This window comes from Eublepharis macularius, chromosome 12 (genome assembly GCF_028583425.1).
Source record: "Eublepharis macularius isolate TG4126 chromosome 12, MPM_Emac_v1.0, whole genome shotgun sequence".
NCBI lineage: Eukaryota > Metazoa > Chordata > Lepidosauria > Squamata > Eublepharidae > Eublepharis > Eublepharis macularius.
The window spans coordinates 65,739,135-65,749,887 of record NC_072801.1 but is presented as its reverse complement, the minus strand read 5'-3'; the positions used below and the strand labels follow the sequence as shown (position 1 = coordinate 65,749,887).

The following is a 10,753-nucleotide window of genomic DNA, read 5'->3' as shown; positions in this document are numbered from 1 at the left end:
GCAACCGCTTTAACCAAGCACAAACCAACTTTCACTGCATTCTTGGGATGTTTTCTTTGAGGTAGCACACACTGACCCTTTCTTTATCTCATCGCCGTTCCAAGTACAAAGCTTGCAAAGCATGAAGTGTACAGATCCTACGTGCTGTTCTCATTTGCTCGTAATGGCAATTGCTTGGGCTGGTTTGTTATTGCTCATGTTGGGCAAACAGCAGACAAACCTCGAAAATTGTGCTGAACCAATAACAGTTTAATTATATTTTGGATCCAGAGAAAAACATAGATTGTGTATCAAACGGAAAGACACTTTCAACTTCTAATTGAGTTTAGCTCACTCCTAAATCCTTGAGATCAGGGGTTCCCAACCTTTCCGAGGGCCAAGTCAGCTTCCCTCAAGTTTTGATGGGAAATGTAGGCATCCTGGTCTTGCAGCTTGGCTCTCCAACTGCTGTCCAATGGACTTTACAACTGTCACTTGTCCAACGTTCCGCCAAGCTGCCTACATTTCCCATCAAAACTTGAGGAAAGCTGACAAGTATCCAACCTGTGTCATTCGTCACTTGTAGTTTGGCCCTAAGTCTGTGATCAACCTTTGGAATTCTGACACAGGGTGATGGGTGCAACCACAAAATGGCTGCCACAGCAGGCGGAGCAAACCACAAAATGTCAAAGAGCAACGTTATACGTAACTGTAGTAGTAAATCTTCATCATTTCAGGCAAAAAGCTCTGCTTGACAGGATGTCTTTTTAAGTGAATATATTATTTAAAAACATTTTCCTCCTTACACACAGCTTGCCTTCAGTCACACCATGAAGACCCTTGTGCCATGGTGGCCGCTGTGGCCAAAGCAACATTTTAAAAATTCTGCACAGCCAATTCCATTGACCAAGCAGAAGCCCTAAAGTGTTCCCAGGGTGAAGGAGGTGGGAAGGGCTTAATTTAAGTTGTTATCAGGCACTAGTAGTCTACTAACATCTGACCAAGTAACCGGGGAAGGAGGAATAAATTGGGGTGTGCATGGGGTGGGGTGATATCCATAAAATGTTTCTAAAACAGATTAAAGAGCAATTTAGGTATATTGTTGAAACATAGGAAAAATATACCAGTAATGATGTAGAAGATTTATACAGTATAATGAGAGGTAGCAAAAGAAAGCATTGTATAAATAGACTGTAAAGAGAGACAGGAAACATCTACAGGCTGTCCAGCAATATGTGAGTGAAGGCTCAGCAGGCAAGTTACCTTAAAACTTCAGTGCATGCCCCCCGCCCTCCCTGCGGCTCTTTTGTTACTTGAAAAAGTACCAGCAAGAGGGCAACAGAAGCACCTTGGCCTACAGCAGTGTGACCCTCATCAAGACTGGACCTTCACAGCATTTTTAAATCACTTTAAAATGGCAGCAGTGCTGACGGGTTGGACCTATGGATGCCATCATGTCTAGTTTAGCCCTAAATTGGGTAGTCCTGTCCATGAAACTTTTTGTCATTTGGGGAAGTGCTCAACATGGGATTCAAGACACCGTCCCTCAAGGGAGCCAGTGCTTCCAGCCTAGATTTCTGAGGAGAAGGGGATATTTCTCTTCTACAAAGCCGGAAGGTAACATATTTTTAAGGGGGTTGCATTCTCCCCTGAATTATAAAGTCCAGGGCAAAAATAGGGGAGCAGTGTCCTCAAGAATCTGGGGGCTGCAAAAGTATAGAGATGGATCATCGTGGGGGCCTCATAGAAAGACACCATCCCTCCTTCATAATCCAGGTAAACCCCAACTCTCTTGGGAAAGGAGGCGGGGCACAGCCTTTGAGGGGGGGTGTCCTTGGCCATTAGCTCCCCCCCGTTTTGTAGCCTGATGACCCAGTAGCCATTGGCAGGGGAGGCAGCAATTTTTCCCTTGCGGCTGATGGAAATGCTAACCAGCCCTAAGGTCCAAGATGGCTTGTTGCCCACCTCAACCTCCCAGTAATGTTTCCCTGAAGAAAAGCTTTGACAGCCCAAAACTGCCACACAGTAGTTGAACCGCAAAGGAGTATCTGGGACGTCCCTGCGGAGGTGGCCATCCCGGACGCAGGTGTAGTCATCTGAAAGAATGAGGCAGGGATGAGCTGTTTCAGGGTCCAAGGTTATATGGGGAAACTCTGCAGAAAGGGGAGAGAAAACAACAACTGTAATAAACAGACAGTGTGAGGTAGTGGTTAAGAGTATTGGGCTAGGTTCTTGGAAACTCAGGGCTAAGCCACAAGTGACGCCTGACACTAGTTGGACACTTGTCAGCTTCCCTCAAGTTTTGATGGGAAATGTAGGCATCCTGGTCTTGCAGCTTGGCTCTCCGACTGCTGTCCAATGGACTTTTCAACTGTCACTTGTCCAACATTCCGCCAAGCTGCCTACATTTCCCATCAAAACTTGAGGAAAGCTGACAAGTGTCCAACCTGTGTCAGGCGTCACTTGTAGTTTGGCCCTAAGTCTGTGATCAACCTTTGGAATTCTGACACAGGGTGATGGGTGCAACCACAAAATGGCTGCCACAGCAGGCGGAGCAAACCACAAAATGTCAAGGAGCAACGTTATACATAACTGTAGTAGTAAATCTTCATCATTTCAGACAAAAAGCTCTGCTTGACAGGTTGTCTTTTTAAGTGAATATATTATTTAAAAACATTTTCCTCCTTACACACAGCTTGCCTTCAGTCACACCGTGAAGACCCTTGCCCAACATTCCGCCAAGCTGCCTACATTTCCCATCAAAACTTGAGGGAAGCTGACAAGTGTCCAGCTAGTGTCAAGTGTTACTTGTGGCTTAGCTCTGAGTTTCAATTCTGTTCTCTGTCACGGTCACTTGTTGGGTGACCATGTGCCAGTTAAACATTCTCTCCCTCCCCCCTCTACCTAACCTACCTCACAGGGTTGTTGTTTGAAAATAAAATGGAGGAGACAGCAATGTGGTAAGCTACTTTTGATCCCCATTAGGGAGGAAATTGGGATATAAATAACTTAAATAAATAAAGATGTTCTTGTGTGTTGAATAGGCTTTTACTGACCCCACATCTCAATTCCCAAGAATTCCCGAGCAGCACGTTTCATGGAGGCTTCGTGAGCCAGTGCTGACCAAAAGCCATGCTTCCAGTCACTAAATTGGACATAATTCCAACAGCACCTTATCAGGGGTATCAAAACTTATTCCTGCATAAGTTTTTGTGAGTCAGAGCCCACCACATCTAATACAAAGTGCTCATTTTTCGATGCCCTTCAACCATCCTTACTGACTGAGCCACACATGGAGTAAAATCCCATGACGACGTCTCTCCCAGACTAATGTGTCTTAAATGCTTCTGAGTATTTGCACTTCCAAGAATCCTAGCAACCAGCAAGCAGTAGGGCCCTGTTCACAAGTTATAGTGAGTGCACATACAATAGCATACAGTGTACACTTGGTTATTCTTTATACATGAATTGAGTAATTCTCAAGTTACGTTCATTCACATATACAGCTGAATTTGCGGTTGAAACTCCATATTGATCACATCCACATCTATCTGAGCCCTTCCTCAAATTACAGAAAAGATATGAAGTATATAAAAAATACTTTAGGGGGGAAATACCCTGTGCTGTTAATGATTCCCTCTCTTAACTATATCTTGTTAAGATAAATTTGAAAAATGTGTTGAATATTATGCCCTCTGTCAAATAACTTGATTCAACATTGTCTATTTGGGGTTTTTTTTCTGGTTTTTTCCCCTTTGTTTTGTAATCTTGTTTTCTACAGTTGTAATTTAGATGATAGTAGTTGTGGGGTTTTTTTGTCCGATTGAAAAATTAATTTTAAAAAATTTAAAAAGAAACTCCATATTGATCCAAGTCCTAGTGTCAAGTCTGACTGTACCCATTCATTCATGCCAATGATTTTGCTGTCAAGTGTATGCTTTATTCTGGTAACTCCATTTTGTATGCCTGGAAGTATTCTTGTTGCTAACATTCCAACAAGTTCTCACCCGTTCCCAGGTGGCCGGGTGTTTACCAGTTTGAAGCTTTCTTCCTGCTTGTGATATGTCTGCTCTCCGTGTAGCTTGATAACCCAAATATGCATACTGTTCTCACACAGATCAAACAACACTAAGTTGCGTGGGAGTTGGGAGGGGAGATGGAACAGAGGGTAGAAGAGGGATGTAATTTTCCTATGTGGCCATTCTGGTCAACTTTCTACTAGAACGGCTTAGGTGCTTACCTTGCTCTTAAGTAGACCTTTGGATCTGATTATGGAAAGAACTGATTTCTGAATAAAAGTCATTTAATCAAGAACCAGTGTCTTGTTACGATGAACCAGGGATCTGTCTGCTGTAATCTATCATCCAGAGTCTGACACCTAGTCTCTGGTTTCATTTGTGATGTGAATGTGTGTTGTCTCTTTCTTACAAACACCTACATACATGCAGGTTGTGCATGTGTTCTACCCTTTGCTCACCACCATCACCAGTAGTTGGGCTGCAGGCTCCAGGGAAAAATATAGCCACCCTTTGCCTGATTAATGCCCGCCCCCCGGCCCAAGATCCACCTTACCTACACTGAGAGTAGATTTCATTTTCTTCCAAGCAATGTACTGGATTGGCCCCTTGAACTGTCCAAGCATCTGCAATGTGGGTGGTAGGTCAGGCTCGTTGCTGCTTCACTCTTTGCAGGATGGGAACACAACCACACATGCGCACACATAGGTATGTATTAACATCTGATTGATCGAGATCTATCTATCCCACACAAGAAGTTCCCTTTTACTATACTCACCTATTCAGAAGAGACGCTATACCCTGTAGATCGCAAGAGGATAAAAGAGGATACATCAGCGTAAACAAAAGATCTGGAAGTTTATGCTAAAAATAGAGCTTGGGGTATTTTTCCTATCAAGAAAGGCTATAGAACCTGAAACTTTTCATTTTAGAAAACAGACAACTGGCGAGTGGGGCATGATAGCAGTTTATGAAAGTAACAGGGGGTGGAGAAAGTGGATAGAGAGAGCTTTTTCTCCCTTTCCCATAATACTAGAACTCAAGGGCACCCCATGAAGTAGGTTCCGGACAGACAAAAGAAAATGCTTCTTTACTCAACAATTAAATAAATTGTGGGCTTTACTGCTAGTTAATGAAATGATGACCACAAGCAGAGATGGCTTTAAGAGAAATTTAGACAGATTCATGGTGGACCACCAACAGCTACTAACCATGGTGAGTAAAATGAACTTCCATATACAGAGGAAGAACATCTCTGAGACCCGGTGCTGGGAATACCCTGCACACAGAAAGCTAACATATCAGGGTAAAGGCCCAGTTAAAACTATGGTACATGATGTTTCTGTTTTCGATGTGTGTAGGGGTTTTCTTTTTGTATGGGAGCTTATCCCATCCTGTGAACCTTCACCTGCTTCTTGAGGCAGTACAGCTTAGACACCACCTTACCACCTAGGGTTGCCAGCCTCCAGGTGGTGGCTGGAGATCTCCCGGACTTACAACTGTTCTCCAGGCCACAGAGATCTGTTTACCTGGAGAAAATGGCTGCTTTGGAGGGAGGACTCTATGGAATTCTATGGGGTGCCACAGGGCTGAGTTTTAGGCCCGGTACTTTTCAATATTTTTATCAATGACCTGGATGAAGGGGTAAACAGGCTACTCATTAAATTTGCTGATGATACCAAATTGGGAGGAGTGGCAAACTCCCAAGAAGATAAGAGTTAAAATTCAACAAGACCTGAATATTCTGGAGAACTGGGTGGTTGTGAACAGGATGCAATTCAACATAGATAAGTGCACAGTATTACATCTGGGCCACAAAAATGTGAAGCTCAAATACAGGGTGGGGGATACACTTCTGGGTAGTAGTGTATGCAAAAGAGATCTTGGAGTAAGAGTGGACTGTAAACTAAATATGAGCAGTCAGTGTGATGCGGTAGCAAAAAAAGGCAAACTCAGTCCTGGGTTGTATCAAAAGGGCCATTGCATCGAAATCGCAGGAAGTCATAGTCCCTCTCTATACTGCCTTGGTCAGGCCGCACCTGGAGTACTGTGTGCAGTTCTGGAGGCCTCAATACAAAAAGGATATGGACAAAATTTAGAGGGTGCAGAGGGGAGCGATGAGGATGATCAGGGGTCTAGAGACTGAGCCCTACGAGGAAAGGCTGAGGGCCTTGGGAATGTTTAGTTTGGGGAAAAGAAGATTGAGGGGGGACGTGATTGCTCTCTTTAAATATTTGAAAGGCTGTCATTTGGAGGAGGGCAAGGAGCTGTTCCAGTTGGCAGCAGATTATTATTACGATTATTTATTATTATATATATATCCCGCCCTCCCCACAAGCAGGCACAGAGGATAGGACTTGAAGCAACGGGCTTAAATTACACGCAGAAAAGTACCGGCTGGATATTAGGAAAAACTTTTTCACCGTCAGAGTAGTTCAAAGGTGGAATCAGCTGCCTAGGGAGGTGGTGAGCTTCCCTTCACTGGCAGTTTTCAAGAAGAGGCTGGATGAATCTTTGTCAGGGATGCTTTAGGCTGATCCTGCACTGGGCAGGGGGTTGGACTAGATGGTCTGTATGGCCCCTTCCAACTCTGTGAGTCTGTGATTCTGTGAATTATACCATGCTGAAGTCCTTTCCCTCCCCAAACTCTGCCATCTCCAGGTTTCATCTGTCAGGACCTTGCCAGGAAAATTCACAAAAGACTCCACTGGGGGGTTATGTGAAGTTTTATTGCAAATATTCCAGTTCATGGGATAACGAACACTTTGTTAGGAATAACATAATAGTTTTAGATAGGGCTTTTTTCTGGGAAAAGAGGTGGTGGGACTCAAGACTGCACAATGATGTCACTTTGGGTCAGCTGGAACAAGGGGGGAGTTTTTTAAAGTTTAAATTGCCCTCTGCGAAAATGGTCACATGGCCAGTGGCCCCACCCCCTGATCTCCAGACAGAAGGGAGTTTTGATTGCCCCATGCGCCGCCGAGCAGCGCAGAGGGCAATCTAAACTCCCCTCTGTCTGGAGATCAGGGAGCAGAGGCACCAGCTATGTGACCATTTTTAAGAGGTGCCGTAACTCCGTTCTACCACGTTCCCGCTGAAAAAAAAGCCCTGGTTTTAGATACAAATACATAAAGCACTAGCCCCCTCCCTTCGGGGTGGGACTGTCTGGGACTGTCTGTGAGAACTGCAGTCTTCAAGGTCAGACTTCAGCAGCTCTCTGTACAAACCACCTCAACTAAAAGAAACATGTTGCTATTCACTGAGGGAATGAGGATGCCAAACTCCAGGCAGGAGCAACTCCTGGCATCACCCCCCAAATCTTCAGGAATTTCCCAACTTGGAGATGGCAACCCCATTACCACCACTGTGAGAATGATGCTTGAATTCCAACATGGGGCTACATCTCCGAAGGAATCCCTGCCCCGCCTCACCTTTAGGGACCCCGCAGAGTCCTGCAGCTGCAGATGGCTTCGGGCTTCCAACAACAATTCCTGGGCCCCCAGGCAAGTCTCTGTCAGCGTTGTTAGCCTCGCTTCTGCTTCTCGGAGAAGGGCTCCTCCTTCCTCATTCAGCTTAGACTTCCATGAATCTTCACAGATGTAGAGGAAGCGGTGGAGTTGCTGAAGTTCAGCGGAGATGTGGTCTCCGAGGCTGAGTACGATTGCCTGGAAACAAGAGGTGCCCATTTCCAGCCCTTGGCATGCAGGGTGTCCAAGGATCCTTTGGTCCTATCCATCACTGCCCCCCCCAAAGTCATGATCATATTCTGTCCTCTAGTTGTGGGTCTAGTCTCTCCCTGTCATCACAATTTCTTTGCCCCCCCCCTCTTAATTGCAGCTACACTGCAGAAAATAAGTGTGACTTTCTCATATTCATTTTAGCACCATTGGCGGTATAGGTCTAAAAGGAACAAGAAAGCATCTGGTTGATGTAGCAGAGACCTCTGGATGGATTGGGAGGACTGCATGGGAGGAAGTAGTAGAGCCTATGATCTTTTACAATTAGAGTTAACCTATGTCAAAACTCAGAGCAAGAGGTCAAGAACCTGAACACGAAAGTTGGTTTGCATGATTGAAAATATATAACATAACATTACTGATAATTGGCATGTTGATTAATAATCCATTAAGTTTCTACAGCCCAAAACCTGGTTGTTGCAAATCCTTTATTAGGAAGTTGCACACTCAAGGTCACACAATAGGTACTAAACATACACAGGAGCAGCCTCTGTGTATGATTGTTATAGTGCTATGTGTAGCTCACACTTAGATTACTGCCAACTGTTCACTTCTATCACTTTCCTTTTGGTGAAACTACTCCGAGAAGCCCTTTAGTCCCATAAAAGTCATTGCTTGCCATTCTCTTCATATAGTGGGTATTCTAGCATCCCACCTATCCTTCCATTATATCTTAAAATAAAGATTGTTTTCTTTTTCAAAGAGCCGTGTTTGGTTCCATATTAAGACACATGTGACTCTGGAGCTATAAGTTGCAGAGACCCTCGCAAGTAGAGTGTAATCCCACAGCCTCCACTGGGGCATGGGAAATCAACCCAGCCTCTCCAATCAGGAGTGTGCCCTCTGCCAAGATGTGGGCCTTGGAATTTGCCAACCTTGAATGCCAGCCTTGCCCCTTTCCCTATAGAGCCCATCCAAATAGTCATTTTTGGTTTCTCTACATCTGCAGTGCTGGGACACCACGGCCACCTTTACCTTGTGGTTCTGAAGCTTCTCTTCTTCCTGCCGTTTAAACACCATAAGTCTGGTCAGGTTGGACTCCAGCTGAGAAACAGCTGCAGAGAGCTCCCCCTACTCAAAAAAGTGGAAGTGATGTTGATATACATATGAGATTGCCTCTGTCTGTCCATCTCCCTTCTTCCATCTCCATCATCTTTCCCAAAGTAGGCCTTTTACATGTGACATTTATCACCATTTTCTTCTCTGTACCAGGAATGCGGCAGGGACAGCAGCATGGTATAGCCTGAGCTCTTGTCAGATCTCAGAAGCTAAGCAGAGTTAGTACTTGGATGGGGGACCACCAAGGAAGAAACTGCAGCGGAAGGCGATGGCAAACCACTTCTCTTTCTCACATGCTTTGAAAGCTCCCTGCCAGGCATTGCCATAAGGTGGTTACGACTTGATAGCAAGTATGTATGTACTAGGAATGCTTCATGCACTTTTAATAAATCTGGCTGTCGTGTGGAGTATGATCAAGATAGGTAGCCGTGTCAGTCTGTCTGTAGCAGTAAAAAAGAGCAAGAGACCAGTAGCACCTATAAGATTAACAAAATTTGTGGTAGGGTATGAGCTTTCGTGAGTCACAGCTCTGTATCTGAAGAAGTGAGGTGTGATTCATACCCTACCAAAAAACGTGGCGTATGAATTTCTCTGGTTTAACCTGACAATGAGACTTAAGAAAAAGAGTCCTTGCTCACTCAAAAGAGTTTTTTAGGGGAGACAGAGAGCTAAAGAGTTTTTGTAGCTTGAGTTCGGAAGGAAAATTGCTTCTGGTACTGAGGGGTATAAATACATAAAAACAAATAAATGAAATAAACAGCATTTTCCCTGGGCAGCTTAAATTTAAGGGACAGAGAGAATGGGAGAAAACTGTGATGACTGACAGTGAAACACCTTGGGTTGCTGTCCTTGTGGATTTAATACAAGTTTAGCAGTTGTGCTGCCTGCTGTAGGAGTCTGCTTACTTCCACTAGACTGCTTGTCTTTCTGAAAATGCAGAGACATAATCAAGTTAGCATAACTCTGCAGTCATAATTGGATGGGAGACCTCCAAGGAACCCCAAGGTTGCTATGCAGAGGTAGGCAATGGCAAACCACCTCTGTTAGCCTCTTGCCTAGAAAACTCCAACAGAGGTCTGCATAACTTGGCTATGACTTGATGGCACTTTCCATTGCCACCACTCCCAGCCCAAACCAACGAAATCCTGTAGCGCTGCCAACGTTTCACTGCTCAGGGAAGTGGAGACTATATAACACACTAAAAATGTATGCTGTCAAAGGTACAGGAGGCCTAAATAAAGAAGGAGGAGGGTAGTCTGTCAGCCTTGCTCCTGACCGCCAGTATCTCACTAGACACTAGACACCCTCCCATATCACTCCAGTCTGGGAAATCTGGGAAAATAGACAAGTTCTGTTTGCATCCCACTGTACCTTATACCACTTTGTGGCCTCGGGGAACTGTGCGTGATTCTGGTGCGGCCCGGATTCTGTACATGCCGCTTCTCCGCAGCGCCCCTCCTCAGCTTCCCTGCGGTTCATCTTCCTGATTCGATGGATCAGAGTCCCCAGGAGCCTGCACGGAGTGTACGTCCTCTCTGGGAACGGCTTCCGGCACTGGGGACAGACAACCTCCCTTCCTGGGGCTCGCCACGCTGTCTCAATGCAGGCCTGGCAGTAAAGGTGCCCACAAGGGAGGGCAACCGGCTCCCAGAACCATTCCAGGCAAATTGGGCAGGCAAAATCTGAAGTCAGGTCCTCAAACGGTGTGGCAGAAGCCATGGCTCCAAGCAGCCTGCTCCTAGGGAGACAATTCCAAGAGCCTTAGGGCCCAACTCTTCCCTCCCCACTAGACATGACTGCCCTTCAGCTGACCAGAGAACCCAAAAGCCTATCCTAGACCTTCGTTCCCTCCCCTCAACCCACCAAGCCCCACTTCCCTGTCACGATCATAACCGCAACCCTGTAGACCCATTGCTGCTCTGCCATGTTCTGGAGGTGCTGGTTCAATCCCGATGCAAATGT

The 10,753-nt window shown here is 45.4% G+C and overlaps 1 pseudogene; it reads right to left on the bottom strand.

Annotated features, from left to right (window-relative positions):
* Positions 1-1,581: 1,581 nt before the first annotated feature.
* LOC129338216 (E3 ubiquitin-protein ligase TRIM69-like) lies at positions 1,582-10,510 on the bottom strand (annotated as a pseudogene).
* Between the last annotated feature and the right edge of the window lie 243 nt (positions 10,511-10,753).